The sequence below is a fragment of the Meriones unguiculatus genome, chromosome 19 (assembly GCF_030254825.1).
Source record: "Meriones unguiculatus strain TT.TT164.6M chromosome 19, Bangor_MerUng_6.1, whole genome shotgun sequence".
In the NCBI taxonomy this organism is placed as follows: Eukaryota; Metazoa; Chordata; class Mammalia; order Rodentia; family Muridae; genus Meriones; species Meriones unguiculatus.
The window spans coordinates 25499805-25517616 of record NC_083366.1 but is presented as its reverse complement, the minus strand read 5'-3'; positions in this window follow the sequence as shown (position 1 = coordinate 25517616).

Below are 17812 nucleotides of genomic sequence, written 5' to 3'. Positions count from 1 at the left end.
ACCTTCTCAGGCATGGAACAGACTTTCATTCCTCTTCCAAACCCACCTTTGTGGAAGCACTGAGCTGCATTCTTATTATAGTTCTTGCTGCACTCTTAGTATCATCTCAGGCAAGGGAAGAAGGACAGACGAAAAGAACACACTAGCCCACTCTCCTTGGTATTTTCACATAATCCCATCTCAGTCATCTACACTGCAAGGCAAGAACTGGTTTTAAAAAACAGATTCAGATAAATGTTAACAAAGCAATCCATGCAGGATTGGTTACCAGCACAAACTACTTTCATATAGCACTATGAAATTAATGACCAGCTAGTGCCAAGGGAGAAGCTGGTCACCAGGGAAGGCAACACACTGTCCAGGTTGCATGTCTTCTGTGTCTCTCCCTAGACAGTAGTTCTGACTTTCGGCACAGCTTCTGCCAGGCACTGCTGATGAGAGGAATCTCCTCTCCTCTCCTCTCCTCCTGTCTACTCCTCTCCTAGCAGTCTAAAGCTCACGTCTGCTTCCATTCCTGATTATAGCTGTACTCCAGTCATTATGCCCAGCACTTGCTCACCTCAACCCAACGTAGCTACAGTCTATTTCGTTCTGAGATGAGGAACCTATATCCTAGTGAGGCTTTGTGTTAGTAACAGATCCTGTCTGCAGAGATGTCCTGGCCTGGAGTTTCCCAAGTCAGTCCTTCAGATTCTGTTGTCACTCTTATAATTTAAAAGGTAATAAAGAAGACATAGAAGTTAAGGAAAACCAAACTTGCTTGTGATCTTGAAGCCTTAAGTCAACATTCTTCTACCATGCCAGCTATATCCCATGGTTATCACACTGTGTGAGCATATACATTTCTTCCATGATTTGGTTTATGCAAGTGTCCACGCACGATAATGTGTTTGGGCTTCGTGTAATACTAAGTCAAGGTATTAGTATTTTTATTTTGAAAATCTTCACCAGAGCTATATCATTAGTTCTATAGTGCCACTAGAGACACTTGCTGCTTGAGGAGGTCTAATAACTGGTTGCAGAGAATCTAAAAAGCCATGCTTCCCCTTTCACTATGGATTCCTCCTAAATCAGGTTTTCGTTTGCCTCAGAAGCTCTGGCAAGGCAGAAGGTCAGAGCATGTGTCTGCTTTAGGTACTTCCTGAGAGACCTGAGTAGCACTGTAGCATTTTGGCTTTTTTGTTTTCCTCAACACTTCCTTTCTATTCATGGACACCATGGGTATTTCTTAATCACAATCTCCCCTGAGCAACTTGAGTCTGAAAGTATTAGGGTCATACATGAATACACAGATGCACTTTTCCTTCTGGTCGTGGTAAAGGAAACCTCATCACAGGAAAAGTATCAGACTTGTATTCATATCATTAAAGGTTGATTATTCATGTAGTAAGCATGTTTGAATAATTTTTTGTGCTTCATTTAAAGGCAGAAAATTGCATATCCATAGTAGAGGATTTCTGGTCTACTATGGAGACCAAAAGTTAAAAATAAAAGTGTGCATGATAGTAGGGCGAAGATATGACTTAGTATTAGAGCACTTGCTTGGCCTGTGCAATGCTTTGGGTTTGATTTCATGTGGAACTAAATTTTACCACTTTAACTGTTTATATGTGCTCTTTCAGTGACACTGAATTCATAGGTATTGTTTTTTGCTGTGCTATTCTCACAATAATCTATGGCAGAATGTTTTCATCTTTCAGAACTGAAAATCTATCCACATCAGATAATAAGCCCCTGTTGGTGCTTCCCTCCAGTGTTTCCTTCTGGCTGCATGTATTCTACTTTTTGTCTGTGAGTTTAACTACTCTATGTAGCTCTATGGAAGAAGAATCATGGTCCTTAACTGTGAGCAACTTATATATATATATATATATATATATATATATATATATATATATATATTTGCCGCTGTTGTTAAATTAAAACACCTGAGCTCAGAATTTCAACTCTCCTACACACAAGGGCCCAGGGTTCAATGGAGGCATGTGACAAACACTGTGACTCAGACTGAGAACCCACAGGAAATGCCCCTCACACAGACACCTAAAGGAAGAGGTGACAAAAACTACTGTAAGCATTGTTGTTCATGTGCTCTAGAAAAAGGAACTACTATGACTAAAGCCTTGAAGAGAGTGGTACACTCAAAGCACGACGTAGCATGTAAATTTTCAGACAGAACAGTCTGGTTAGACCATGCAATTCATTGTCATTGTCAATTTAGCTGGGTCTGGAATCATCTGGGAGATGCACCTCTGGGCTGCCTGCAATGGTATCTCTAGAGACATTCAAAAGAGAAGCAAGGATCCATCTGGAGTGTGGGTGGGAGAGGTGACTCTCCTATGGATGAGGGCCCTGGACTGATCACCGACATTCATCTCTCTCTGTCCTGACTGTGGATGTAACGTGACCACTACCTCAACTCCTGTCTCACCCTGCACAATGGAGTGGCCTCCAAACATGACCTCAAAATAAACTTGCCATTTTTGTTTCTTTTGTCACAGCAGTGAGAAAAGTAACCCAACAGGTATATACTTGACTCTTCCCAGCTGTCACAGACTCTGGCTCAGCAAGAAGCAAGGGGAGGAGTTGCATTTGGAGGTGTTGTTAAGGCTCACAAGGTGCATAACCCTGTAGCTTTAACCATCCATGGTGTTGACAGAGATTCTTCGCTGGTTTGGTTGCTTCAGTTCGCTTGAGTGATGGCTGCAGAAATGGTAGGCAGGTACTCTGCCTTGGGCCTCTTACCCTGGAAGTAGGATGGATCCTCAGATTCAGTTTTGGTACTGAAATGAATTAAGGATGTGTGAAGCCAGGCATACTCTATGGATTGCTCTTTACACTGCAGCAAACACTTTACACGCTTTATCACATTCATTTTCTCCATCACTCCAGATGAAAAGAATACTATCCATCTTTATTTTCCTGATAACAAAGCTAAAAGGCTTAGTGCTTTTGTTCCTGGTGCAAGCTTCTCATTTACTGTAAAGCAGGACCATGTGCAGAAGCCAAGTTCACCTTCAAATCTCATGTGCTTGGCCAGAATGTTCACGAGGTGCTTTTCAATGCATTTGGATTCAGTTCCAAATGAAAGAATGTCTAGATGGTTGTTTGTGAGAGGTGTATCAAGCCACAGAAGGCTCTTCAGTCACCATGGCAACCTAGGAAAGCATCTTTTCTCCTCACTTAGTTTTCCATCCAAACCTAAACAAGGGTACCAGAGCTCTCTTGCAAAGATAGACAGGGAGGGAGAAATCACTCAGAGAGACAAAAACCATGACTTCCGATGTGCTATTCTTTTTTAAATAAAACATAGATAAACTCACACTGCAGATTTAAAAAAGGTTAAATCCTACAGAGCCATACTAATATTTGTTTAACTACACTAAATGAAAGATAATTTGGCTGAGAGACCATAGAGAATTCCTTTATTTGATCTTATTTCTCACAAACCTTTCAGTACACAGAAAGGGCAAGAAAGTTCCAGAACCTTATCACCACCATTTTTAGATGTCTTCTCAGGAGACTATTATCTCTGCTCTAAATATCATTTCTCAGATGCTGACTTCAGGGCCAGTGGTGATAACTCAAGTTTCTCTATAAAGGATGCACTCAATGGTAGATACAGTGCCCAGAGACCTGCTTAGTTAGGTGGAGTTTTCTTTTGGTCAAACAAAAGTTTTTAAATAAGAACTATTCAGAACGAAATCGCACACTCATTGAGAGACTATATGTAAATCAAAATAAGAAGAAGCAAGCATTGAAAAGAACCATTCTAAACTGTTTCCCTTTGGGGGGATATAAAGCCATGTGAATAACAAAACTGGTCTTCAAAAACTGTGTAAGCCTCACGAGTTTTAAGGGTCAGGATAAAAATAGAGATCTCTTAAGATAAAGCAGAACTCCATTAATCAGTATAATCAGTGAGCTGGCATTTTGCTTGCAGGTTGCATTCAATATTTCCAAGCAAGAGATCAATCTCAAGGAAAATAGGTCACTCCTTTGAGGGTGTTTCTCTAGTTTAGTTGCTTCTAAACATCTAGTTTATTCTAATTTAAAGGTTGATGATGAGAGTTATAATTGGAATGGTGGCCAGGAACTGAATGACCTAATATCACTGAAAGGATGCTGAGGTAGCTCACTGAGGTGCTCATTGACATGGGAAACGGTAGTGGCCTCAGGTAACAGATGCAAAGACACTGGATGAAGTCATGAGGAAGTTCCACATCTATAGACTCCACAGATATTTTTATGCCTTACCTAATCTCCCCTCCTTCCCTCCTCTCCCTTCTCCTCTATATTTTATATAAAGAACCTCACAAGTCAATGGAAACAACTCAGTCATTCTTATGTAACAAAGAGTATTAATGTCTGCAATTCTTGGCTCTTTTATTCTAGTAGGAAATAGAAGTTCACTGGGCAATGCAGAACTCTGGTGCTTTCCATAGCTTTGTAAGCGCCTGAGGGTATCTTGTTACACTATGGGAGAGGAGAAGAAGAAAGAAAAGGAACAAGAAAAAAGTACAGTGAAAAGTCTTTGGTGGCTGGAGCCTACACCAGTGATATTATCAAATGTGTAGACCAATTTCGTCTGTAGATAGAGCTGAGACACTGAGGCATGAGTTGGCTTAAAAGCCTCTATTCTAGAGTTCCATGTTCATTATGAAACCCACCCTAGGAAGGGATCAGAGTAGTCCATAGCTCTGCAATGAGAGATAACTCAATAATATGATTTTTAATGATTTATTTTATATTCTATGTGCATTTGAGCTTTGTCTGCATTTACATTTATGTAAGGGCCTCAGGCACCTGGAACTGGAATTACAGGCAGTTGTAAACTGCCATGTGGGTACTGGGAATTGAACCTGGGGTCTCTGGAAGAGTTCTTAACCACTGAGTCATATCTCCAGTTCCCTGAATATAAATTTTAGTGACATCAGTGACTAGTCAGGAAAGCTAGCTAGTTGCACAAACTAAGATTATTTTCCTGGTGGGGTAATGTGAGCATAGAATACTCTACAGAGCATCTGGCTCATAGCACCCACAGTAGATGTAATTTATCAGATGGGAAAAAGATGCAGGAAGTTGAGCAGAGTCAATGGAACTAAACACTTGTTGATGGTTACTTGTTTCTCTACCACAAGCATTTCTCACATTCCTTAGTCAAAGGAGTCTGGATTTTGTAGTTTGATATTTCTGCTTCATCAAGACAGCATTTACCAACCTTTCTTGCTATTAGATGTGGAATGAGAGTAAATATTAAGGAAGGAGTGGGGTTTCTTTGAAAAAGAAGAGAGAATAGAAGGGAGAGTGGATACAGTCAAAGTGTAATTGATGAATGGGAATGCCACAGTAAGAGCTGTTGACACCCAAGTTTCCCACTGATCCTTCTTTCTGGTCACACTATGGAAGTGATGGCTGCTACTTAATAACCATTTTTTTTTAAATCATGGTGTCATTTGAAAGTGAAATGCCTCATATAGGTTCTTGTGTCTGAAAACTTGTCTAGCTTGTAGTGCAGTTCTGGAAGGTTGTCAGTTTTTTAGGAGGTCCTGGATAAATGTGTGCGGGGAAAGTAGGTGGTTGAGGTTTTAGAGGCTGCTTCCAATTCCTGTCCAATCTCTGTGGCCTGACTTCTGATGCAATGTGTTCTTATGAGTTTGCTGCCATGCTGGGATCATTATTTATTACCAGCTCAACAAGATGTAGAATCGCCTAGGAGGCAAACTTCTGGACATGTCCTTTCTTGGAAGATTTCTAGATTGGGTCAATTGAGGAGAGAATGTGGGCAGCACCATCCTGTGGGACAGGATTCCAGATTGAATATGGAGAAAGGGAGTCGAGAACCAGCATTCATCTTCCTCTGCCTCCTACATGCAGACACAATGGAACTACCTGCCTGAAACTTAATGGATGGGATCCCGAAACTGAGCCAGAATAAGTGCATCTTTCCTTCTTTCTCCCCTCTCTTCTTCTCTCCTTCCTTCCTTCCATCCTTCTTTCCAATTGCTTTTGTCAGAAAAAGTAATTCACATACTTTCTAACCCTGATATAGATCATGAGTCAGAAAGCTAAGAATGGTAGAGGAGCAAACATGGAGGAGACCAGGACACTCATGTCCAGGAACCCATTACCCCAATCCTAATTCATAATCCCTAGGAAATAACTATATTATGTAAGTCATGTTTTTTTTTTTTACTATATATTTAGCTGAATCAAATATGGACCTTAAAGACTCCTGAATGTGGTGGTTCAATTGAACTCAGGAACTAAAAGCTGATTCAAGTGGCCAGAGGCAGGTCAGAGTCAGAAGAAAGATGAAACAAGTAGTGGGCACCACAACAGAGAAGGATTTTCTGGAAGCAGTTTGTGTCTGATACCCATTCTCTTGTTCTTTACACACATATTTCTTTTGCCCTGTTTTAGATCCAAGACAATTCAGGAGTTTCTGCTCCTTGCTTGCAAGGAGAGATATCATGCATTTCAAAGATGAGGCAAAACAAAACAAAACAAAACAAAACAAAACAAAACAAAACAAAAACCAAAACCCAAACCAAACCACCACCACCACTACCACCACTACCAACGGTGTTTCTGTTATTTGAAATTCCAGTCAAGATTCTGACTTCTGGGGAAGCTTGGCTGAAAAATGTCCACATCACCAGGGGGTTATTTATTAACATTTTTTTTTTAAGGAGTGTCGATGGGTTCACACTTTGCTGAACATTACTTCCCCCTGAAACACTTATAAACACCTTCAGACCAAAAGCAGGGTGGGTGGAGCTCATGCCACAAACAGTGTTAATATTTTCTAATTGATCCAACTCTAGATTTAGAGATTCCCATCCCCAACACTCAGTGTGGTCCCAAGCTGTGAAGTTGGGTGGAAATGCAGAGAATCAGGCCCCATGTGGGGTTGAATCTGTATCTCTCACTAGATCTTCAGACTGTCTGGACATACACTGATGTGTGACAAATTCCCATCCCCATACTTTTTATGCCTCCAGTTAATGCTTGTAGTCAGCCATTTTACCTATTGTCATCTGGAAGAGGTTTCATCCCCAAGTACTGGGCATGTTAGGGAAGAAAAAAATTTATGTCTAGAAGGTTGAGTTACCCATAAGGTCTTGACTTTCAGCAGACCAACCAACAGCATTCTTAGCTCTTTCAGAGTACTCTCTTCTTCATACCTACCTGGACCCTAGCTATATTCTTTGTTTTGAACTTGAGGAGTCTCTCTACACCAGTAACACCAGCATGTGTACGGCTTTCCCAGTTGACTACTGGCTGTACCTCTATGGTTGAAGAAAGTTTCTGGTTGTGAAACTTAATCTTGTCATGTTTGTTGCCTTGAGAAGTTAGTGTGTAGGAAGTTAGTCAAGAATGCAATTGGTTTTACCCATAAAAGATTCCAAAGATTAATCAAGGGTAGAAGACTCAAACTGACTGTGGCTGCCAGCATTACATACACCATAGGATGGGGTGGGATAAAAAAAGAAAGAAGGAATCTTTTATTTTGTGTCTCTCCCATGTGTCTCCATCATGATGGGGATAAGGACCTGGGGATTAAACTCAGGTCCTTATGCTTTTTGTAACAGGAATTTTATCAACTGGGCCATTTCACCAGCCACAGAGGAGGCATGCTTTATGAGAAAGATAGACACAGCAAGACTCATGTGTTGCAAAGAGACGCAGACCTGTTGCTCTGTGGAGGAGGTATGGCATATGGGACACAGATATAAGTAACCCAGGTGCAAAGAAAAATAAACAAGCCAGCATTATCCAATATTTTCCTTCACTCCTCTTCTTTTCTAACCAGTTCTTTCTTGCCAAACAAGATATGGCCAAAGGGATAATTTTTAAGTAAATGAAATAATCATTCCATGGTGAGTCAAGTTGGATGACCATCAGGAAAGGGCTGGTCTTGGGATGTAGCTGTAGGCAGTATTCTTTTTGGTTGGCAGTAGCCTAGGAGACCAACATGCTTTAAGCTCACGTGTGTGTGTGTGTGTGTGTGTGTGTGTGTGTGTGTGTGTGGTCATGCGTTTGCGAATATGCATGTCCATGCATGTCAAAGCTAGAGGTCAACCTTAAGTGTCTCTCACTAGGAGCAAGAACCCAAAATTAGGCTCGTCTGACTGGCCAGCAAGCTTCATGAATCTTTTTGTTGCCTTCTTCTCAATAATAGTATTCCAAATATAATCCATCACACCTGAAATTTTTACATTGTTTATAGGGATCCAACTGAGGGCTTTATGCCTTAAAATCAAGCACTTTCCTGACCAACCCCTCTGCTGGCGCCCTGCTGCCTCACTTTCTGTGAGTGATGGGGTATATCATGTGTGTGGATTTCTTCTATTTTTCAAGATTCATGCATAGTCTGCATCCAAGATGAGATGATCTTCCTCAGAGCACCCCATTAGTAAGCCTGTCGGTGAAATCACAAAGAATAGCATCTGAGAGAGGAGAGCTCTGGCCCTTGATGGGCAGGCACTGTATCAGCTACTCTGGCAGGATGGCTGCAGCCTGGATATAAAAGAAAGAAGGATGGCTGGTGGGAGGGGCAAACACTTCACTGCAGAAAATGAATACTCTGGAGCTTTCTGATCACTAGAGGATTTCTGGGCTTTGTATTTGTGCAACTCTTCCAACAAAGCAGGCCAGCAGAGGCATGGCAGACTGCATGCAGCACACCATTTGTTGACTCCTGTAACTCTCACCTTGCCAAAGTTCTTGCATCTGATCGTCTGTTTTTCAAATCTGTTCTTTCCCAAACTGGAAGTTATTAGGTCCCAGTGGCCAGTTATTCTGTTGACTTCTGGGGGCTAGAGAATGAATTTTGTCTGCCTTTTGTTAATTGTTGACCTTTTTCTTTCTTTCCTGTTTTGTTCATGTGGCTGCTACACATGAGCTAGAATGACTCATGAGGGTGGTAGCACCACCTCCTCTGACCCTCTCCTCTAATTGCTTCCTTCAGCAACTCATATTTTCACCGACAGACACTCAATCCCCATTGGAAACACCTTATACATGTTCTTTTTAAGGAATCACAGAACCATAGCAGGATGTGTTCCTGGCCTTTCTCCGAACCTTTTCTTCGTTTACCATTTCAACCTTTCTCTGTAAAGGTTTTCCCAGTAGACCTAACCCATTAAATCTAGCTTTGCACAATAAAGCCAAGTCAGTTTCCTCAAAAGAACACACACAAAAAAATCTAAGTTAAGGACACACATATCCTTTGTATAGGATTTGTGGTGTTCACTGCACACCTGATTCATGGCTCTCAGCCTCCCCTCCACAGTGTTTATATAGTTACATGTTATTGCAACAAAAGACATGATTTAAGCAACTTAAGAAGGGAGAGTTATTTCTTTTCCAAATCCCAGGTAACTGTCCATCATGGTTTTGCATCTATATTTAAGAATCTGTTGATGCAAAGACACAATTATTACCTAAAGAGAATAAGAGGCAGTTTATTCTTCAGCCAAATCTGTGCATGGCTGTGGCCCAAGAATACAGACTGAGGGTATCTTAGATTTCATGTCACAGTGTGGTTATATTTTGATGAAAGTTTTATATTAACAGGACGAAGAAAGTCACAAATTAAGGCAGTTTAAAGTAGATGTGTTTGATAGGTAGGTTTAAGCAAAGCTGAGAATTGTCTGCTATTGGCCTCAGATATTACTGATGAAGCTCTTTGCCTTTAGGTTGGTAGAAGGTGGAAGCTCGTGTTATATTAAGTTAATACATTCCAAAGGCTTTACTTACTAGTCACAAGGATATTAGATCAAAATGTAGGTGAGCAAGGAATGATTATTTTGGGAATTAAAGATAGCTCAAGATAAATTGGAATTACTCTTTAGACTTGCAACATTCTCACCATTCCACAATGACTTCTAATTACCTACTCAGTCTTGTGAGAGTTTCAATGTAAGTTTGTTTTTCCTACAAATTTTTGTTCAGAAAACTAAAAGATAACTGCTGGAATTCACCTCTTTTTTTTTTTCCTTTTTATTTGGTGCAAGACCCTAGCCCATGGAACAGTCCTACCCACAGTTAGGATTGGTAGTCCCACCTCAACCCAATTTAGAAACCCCATGGTGACTCTAAATTCCACCAAGTTCAGAATATAGAGTAATAGTCACAATGTCACTGATAGGTCACATAATCAATGATATCTCAGAAGCCTCATTGAGCAAGGGTCAAGATATTTGTAATGCAAGTGTGTCATAGGCCAAATGACCAGTGAGGAGATGGTATCAAGAGCACCAACAAAAATCTACCTTTCCCTAAGGACCTCTGCCTTTTACCCTGGAAGAAGTGACTCAGTAGTGGCCTGACCGCATTGAAAAGAGGAACAGGTTTTTGAGCTAGCTGGATGCTCTCTACACTATCTTCTCTCTTCATTCCTATCAATAAAAGTTCATCTTGAAGATTAAAGGTACCTCATGTATATGTACAAGCAAAATTCATAATTTTGTTTTGTTTTGCCTTGTTTTGTTGATGAGACAGACTTGCTTTAGTCAAAGTTAGGCTCTTATCTCTCTGTGAAGTTGAAGATAGCCTTAAAAATTTTTTAAAAATTCATTATTATTATTTATTACAATTTATTCACTTTGTATCCTAGCTGAAGCCCCCTCACTCATCTCCTTCCTGTCCCACCATTCCTCCCTTTTCTCCCCATATCTCTCCCCTAGTCCACTGATAGGGAAGGTCCTCCTCCATTACTGTCTGACCCTATCCTATCAGGTCTAATCAGGAGTGGCTGAGTACTTTTTTTCTGTGGCCTAGTAAGGCCACCCAGCCAGGGGGAGTTGATAAAAGAGCAAGAAAACTGAGTTCATGCCAGAGATTACCCTTGCTCCCCTTATTAGGGAACCTACATGGAGACTGACCTACCCATGAGCTACATCTGAGCAGGGGCACTAGGTCTTCTCCATGCATGGTCTTTGGTTGATTTATTAGTCTCTGCAGGATGCCTGGGCCCAAACTTTTTGATTTGGTCTCCTTGTGGTGCTCCTGTACCCTCCAGGTCTTTCTATCTCCCCCCTTCTTCTACAAGAGTCCCTGCACTTTGCCCAAAGTTTGGCTATGACTCTCAGCATCTTCTTCAATACCCTGCTGTCTAGGGTCTTCCAGAAGTCCTCTGTGGTAGGCTCCTGTCCTGTTCCCTGTTTCTCCGACTTCTGATGTCTATCCTGTTTGCCCTTCTGAATGAGAATTAAGCATCTTCTCTAGGGTATTCCTTGTTGTTTAGCTTCTTTAGGACTATAGATTTTAGTATGTTTATCCTACATCATATGGCTAATATCCTCTTATAAGTGAGGATATATATACCACATGTGTCTTTCTGCTTCTGGGTTACCTTACTCAGAATGATCTCTTCTAGTTCCACCCATTTGCCTGCAAACTTCATTATTTCCTTGTTTTTAATTGCTGAGCAGTATTCTATTGTGTAAATTTACCACAATTTCTGTATCCATTCCTTGATTGAAGAACTTCTAGGTTATTTGCACATTCTGGTTATTATAAATAAAACTAGTATGAACATAGTCAAGCAAATGTTCTTGTTGTATGGTTGAGCATCTTTCAGCTATATGCACAGGAGTGTTATAGCTGGATCTTGAAGTAGCATTATTCCTAATTTTCTGAGAAAGTACCAGATTTATTTCCAAAGTTGTTGTACAAGTTTATATTCCCACCAACAATGGAGAAGGGTCCTCATTTCTTCACAGCCTCTCCAGCATGTGTTGTTACTTGAGTTTTTGATCTTAGCCATTCTGATGAGTGTAAGGTGAAATCTCAAGGGTTGTTTTGATTTACATTTCCTTGATGGCTAAGCATGTTGAGCATTTCTTTATAAGTGTTTCTCTGCCATTCAATATTCATCTTTGAGAATTCTCTGTTTAGCTCTGAACCCTATTTTTTAATCGGATAACTTGGTCTGTGGTATTTAACTTCTTAAGTTCTTTATATATTCTGGATATTCACCCTCTGTCTGATATAGGGTTGGTGAAGATCCTTTCCCAGTCTGTAGGTTGTCGTTTTGTTCTGACTACTTTATCCTTTGCCTTCCAGAAGCTTTTCAGTTCCATGAGGTCCCATTTATTGATTGTTGATCTTAGAGCATGTGATGTTGGTGTTCTGTTCAGGAAGTTGTCTCCTGTGCCAATGAGTTCAAGGCTTTCCCCTACTTTTTCTTCTAACATATTCAGTGTATCTAGTTTTATGTTGAGGTGTTTGATCCACTTGGACTTTAATTTTGTGCAGGGTTATAAATATGGATCTATTAGCATTTTTCTGCATGTACACATCCAGTTAGACCAGCAGCATTTGTTGAAGATGTTATCTTTTTTCCATTGTTTGGATCTGGCTTCTTTGTCAAAATCAATTATCCATAGGTGTGTGGGTTTATTTCTGGCTCTTCTAGTCTATTCCATTGATCCATCAGTCTTTTTCTATGCCAGTACCATGCTGCTTTTATTAGTATTGCTCTATAGTACAACTTGAGATCAGGGATGGAGATGCCTCCAGAAGATCTTTTATTGTACAAGGTTGTTTTTAGCTATTTTTTTTCTTTTCCATATGAAATTGAGAATTGTTCTCTCAAGTTCTGTAAAGATTTGTGTTGGTATTTTGAGGGGAATTGCATTGAATCTGTAGATTGCTTTTGGTAGCATGTCCATTTTCATGTTAACCTTACTGATTCCTGAGCATGGGAGATCTTTGCATTTTCTGATATATTCTTCAATTTCTTTCTTCAGAGACTTGAGGCTTTTTCATATGTCTTTCACTTGCTTTGCTAGAGTCAGACCAAGGTACTTTATGTTATCTGTGGCTATTGTGAAGGGTGTTATTTCCCTAATTGTTTCTCAGCCCGTTTGTCTTTTGTAAACAGGAGGGGATTTTTTTTTTTTTTTTTAGTTAATTTTTTTATCCAGCCACTTTGCTGAAGGTGTTTATTAGCTGAAGGAGTTCTCTGGTAGAATTTTGGGGTCACTCATGTATACTATCATATCATCTGTGAATACTGATACTTTGACTTCTTCTTCTCTGATTTGTATGTCTTTGATCTCATTTAGTTAGTTGTCTTATTGCTGTAGCTAGAACTTCAAGTACTGTGTTTAGGAAAAGTGTGGGCAGCCTTGCCTTGTTGCTGATTTCAGTGGGATTGATTTAAATTCCTCTCTGTTTAGTTTGATGTTGGCTATATGCTTTTGCTGTATATAATCTTTATGTTTAGGTATGTGTTTTGTATCCCTTATTTCTCCAAGACTTTAAACAAGAATGGGTGTTGGATTTTGTCAAATGCTTTTTCTCCATCTAAGATGATCGCGTGAATTTTTAATTTCAGTTTGTTTATATGGTGGATTACATTGGTGGATTTCCATATATTGAATCATCCCTGCATACATGGGTTAAGGCCTGCTTGGTCATGGTGGATGATATCTTTGATGTGTTCTTGGATTCATCTGTAAGTATTTTATTGAATATTTTTGCATCAATGTTTATAACCAAAATTGGTCTGAAATTCTCTTTCTTTGTTGGGTCTTTGTGAGGTTTAGGTATCAAGGTGACTGTGGCCTCATAGGATGAGTTTGGTAATGTTCCCTCTGTTTCTATTTTGTGGAATAGTTTGAAGAGAACTGGAGTTAGCTCTTCTTTGAAGGTCTGGTAGAATTCTGCACTGAAACCATCTGGCCCTGAGCTTTTTTTTTTGGATGGGAGACATTTATTTCCTTAAGGAATGTAAGACTATTTCATTTACCTACCTGATCTTGATTCAGCTTTTGTAAGTGGAATCTATCAAGAAAATTTTCCATTTAAATTAGATTTTCAAATTTTGTGGCATATAGGCTTTTGAAGGAAGACCTAATGATTCTTTGGATTTTTTCAGTGTCTGTCATTTTGTTTCCCTTTTTATTTCTGATTTTGTTGATTTGATAGTTTTTCTCTGCCTTTTAGTTTGGCTAACGGTTTGTCTATCTTGTTGATTTTTCTCAAAGAACCAGCTTTTGGTCTCATTGATTGAATTGTTTTCTTTGTATCTAATTTATAGATTTCAGCCTTGAGTTTAATTAATTTCCAACTGTCTACTCCTCTTGGGTGTGCCTGCTTCCTTTTTCCCCCTAGGGCTTTCAGGTATCACATTAAATTCCTCGTATGAGGTGTCTTGAACTTCTCTCTGAAGGTGCTTAGTGCTGTATGAACTTTCCTCCTACCACTGCTTTCATTGTGTCCCATAAGTTTGAGTAAGTTGAATTTTACGAAATCTCTAATTTCTTTTATTTCTTCCCTGACCCAGCTGTTGTTGAATATAGTTGTTTAGTTTCTATGTATGTGTAGGCTTTTTTGTTATTTCTGTTGTTTTTGAGGTCTAGTTTTAGACCATGGTGATCTGATAGGACACAAGGGATTACTTTAATCTTCTTGTATCTGTTGAGCCTTGATTTGTGGCAGACTATATGGTCAATTTTTGGAGAATTTTCCATGGAGTGATGAGTAGAAGGTATATTCTTTTGTGTTTGTGTGAAAAGTTCTGGAGACCTCTGTTAGGTCCATTTGATTTAAGACCTCTGTAACTGTTATTATTTCTCTATTTAGCTTCTGTCTTGATGATCAGTCCCTTGGTGAGAGAAGAGCATTGAAGTTTCCCACTATAAATGTGTTGGGAATGATGTGTGATTTAAGCTTTCATAATGGTTCATTTACAAATGCCTTTGTATTTGGGACACAGATATTCAGAATTGTGGTGGCTCATTTTTTTCCTTTGATGAGAATGAAGTGTCCCTGCCTATCTCTTTTGATTAATTTTGGTTAAAAGTCTATTTTATTAGATATTAGGATGGGTCTTTCAGGTTGCTTTCTGGGTCTGTTTGCTTGGAAAACCTTTTTCCAACCCTTTACTCTGAGAGAGTGTCTATTATTGTTGCAGAGGTGTGTTTCTTGGATGCAGGAGAAGGTTGGATCCTGTTTCTGCAATCATTCTGTGTCTTTTTATGAAGAGTTGATAGATAACAGTGACCAATGAATGTTAGATCATTTTATTATAGAGTTGGTGGTGATAGTATGCTTGTTTTATTTTGATTTTTTATTGTGACGTTATCTATATTTTGTGTTTTCATATAATTTTTATTTTTTTATATTAATCACAGGTTATTTACATTGTATTCCAGCTATAGTTCCCTCCTTCATTCCCTCCCAATCCCACCTTCCCTCCCTCATCTCCTCCCTGTCTCTTTCCAAGTCCACAGATAAGGGAGGTCCTCCTCCCCTTCCATCTGACCCTAGCTTATCAGGTATCTTCAGGACTGGCATCAATGTCCTCCTCTGTGGCCTAGCAAGGCTGCTCCTCCCTTGGGGAGGGGGTAGGTCAAAGAGCCTGCCATTGAGTTCCTGTCAGATATAGTCCCTGTTGCCCTTACTAGGGAAACCACTTGGATACTGAGCTACCATGCGCTACATCTGAGCAGGGGTTTTAGGTTGTATCCATAAATGGTCCTTGTTTGGAGAAACAGTCTTATAGAAGACCCCTGTGTCCTGATGTATTTGGTCCTTGTGGAGCTTCTGTCTTCTCCAGGTCATACTAACTCCCCCTTCTTTCATATGATTCCCTGCACTCTGCCAAAGGTTTTGGTTATGAGTCTCAGCATCTGCTCTGATACACTGCTAGGTAGTCTTTCAGAAGCCCTCTGTAGTAGGCTCTTGTCCAGTTACTTGTTTTCCCTTGTATGTTTATGGAAATGTCTTTCTTTATGTTTGGACATTTTTCTTCTATGATTTTCTTAAAGATATTTTCTGGACCTTGGAGCCTGGAATCTTCTTTTTCATCTATTCCTATTATTCTTAGGTTTCTTTTCATGGCGTCCTTGATTTCTTGGATGGTTTGTGTCAGGAAGTTTTCTGTTTTTATTTTATTTTATTTGAGAGATGTATCAAATTTTTCAATTGTATCTTCAGCGCCTGAGTTTCTCTCCTCCATCTCTTTTATTCTGTTGGTGCTGCTTACCTCTGTGGCTCCTGATCTCTTTACTAAGTTTTCCATCTTCAGGATTTTCTCAGTTTGTGTTTTCTTTATTGATTCTAATTTGGTTTTCATGTCTTACACCATTTCCTTCACCTGTTTGACTATGGATTCCTATCTGTTCATGATGGCCTCTATTTGTTTGGCTGTACTCACCTGTATTTCTTTGAGATATTTGTTCATTTTCTCTTTATGTGCCTCTAATAACTGGATAAGCATAGATTTAAGATAATTTTCCCATCTTTCAGATGCATTAGACTATCCATTGATTTTTTTGGATTGTTGGTGAAGCCATGACATCTTTGTTTTTGTTGGTTGTATTCTTACTCTGGCCTCTGGTTGCCTGTAGCTTTGGGGGTTTGTTTTTCGAGCCTGTTCTGCAGACTGGGTCTGCCTGTCTTTGGAGTCTGGATTAGTCTTCACGAAGGTGAGAGAGGTCCAGGGCTTCAAGAATATGTGCTGGTGGTTCATATGCATCTAAGGAAGAAAGGTGGAAGGCACCTGTGTGCAGGTGCAGGAGTGTGCCCTCAAGGCTAAGGGGCAAGCTCGCACAGATGCCTGGTGGGACGCGGTGTAAGTGCAGGTGCTTTGAATGGCTCAGCATGGGTGTCAATTGCAGGGTGTCTTGGATGGGAGCTGAGCCATGGCCCACAGGCCTGCCAGGCTGTGCTTCTGCCACTCTAACCCACCTGGGCAAGCACATCTTGGATCCCAGAACGTGCACTTCTGCTGTTTGCCTGGTCTCCATGGGGTTTCCCACAGAAGAGTGATTGCCTTAAAATTTTGATCCTTCTTAACTGTCTGAACGCTGAGGTTTTAGGTATGAGCTTGCACAACATTTTATATGTGGCTGAAGACTGAATAAAGGACCTCATGCATGTTAGGCAAGAACTTTACCAACTGCACTCCCTAGTCCCAGGACTTATTTTTTTTTAAGTTTCAAAAGTGTAATATAGACAAACATGATGGCACATGCTTATAATTCTAGTACCTGAGAGACTGAGGCAGGAGGATTGTGCTTTCAAGATCACAAAACTTTTTCTACTTCAAAAATAAACAAGAAAGAGAAGTCAAAAATTATAGTACTTACAGTTCATTTAAAAATCAAATTTCACAGAATAAAAAGTAAAAAGTAAGAAATCTTTATTCTTAGTTGTATTTTTTCTCTCTGAGAACCAATGAAAACATTGTAAAAATTCAGTCATTTATTCAACACCATTTTTTCATTTATTTTTTATTTTATTTTTAATATAATTTTTATTTATAACAATTTATTCACTCTGTATCCCGGCTGCTACCCCACCCTTATTTCCTCCCAATCCTGCTCTCCCTCCCTCCCTCATCTCCTCCCACACCTCTTCTCCAGTCCACCAACAGTGGAGGACCTCTTCCCCCCCCCCCCCCCCCCCCCCGACATCTGACCCCAGCCTATCAGGCCTCACCGGGACTGTTTTGCATAATCTTCCTTTGCAGCCTGGTCAGGCTGCTCCCCACTCAGGAGGAGGCGATCAAAGAGCCAGCCACTGAATCCATGCCAGAGACAGCCCCTGCTCCTGTCACTAGGGAGCCCATTTGGAGACTGAGCTGCCACAGGCTATCTCCAAGCCGGGTGTGTGTATGTGTGTGTGTGTCCATTATCTCCATGAATGGTCCTTGGCTGGAGAACCAGTCTCAGAAAAGACCCCTAGGCCCAGTTCCTTTGGTTCTGTTGGTCTCCTTGTGGAGCTCTAGACCTTTCCAGGTCTTTCTGTTTTCCTCTTCGTTCATAAGATTTCCTGCACGCCGCCCAAA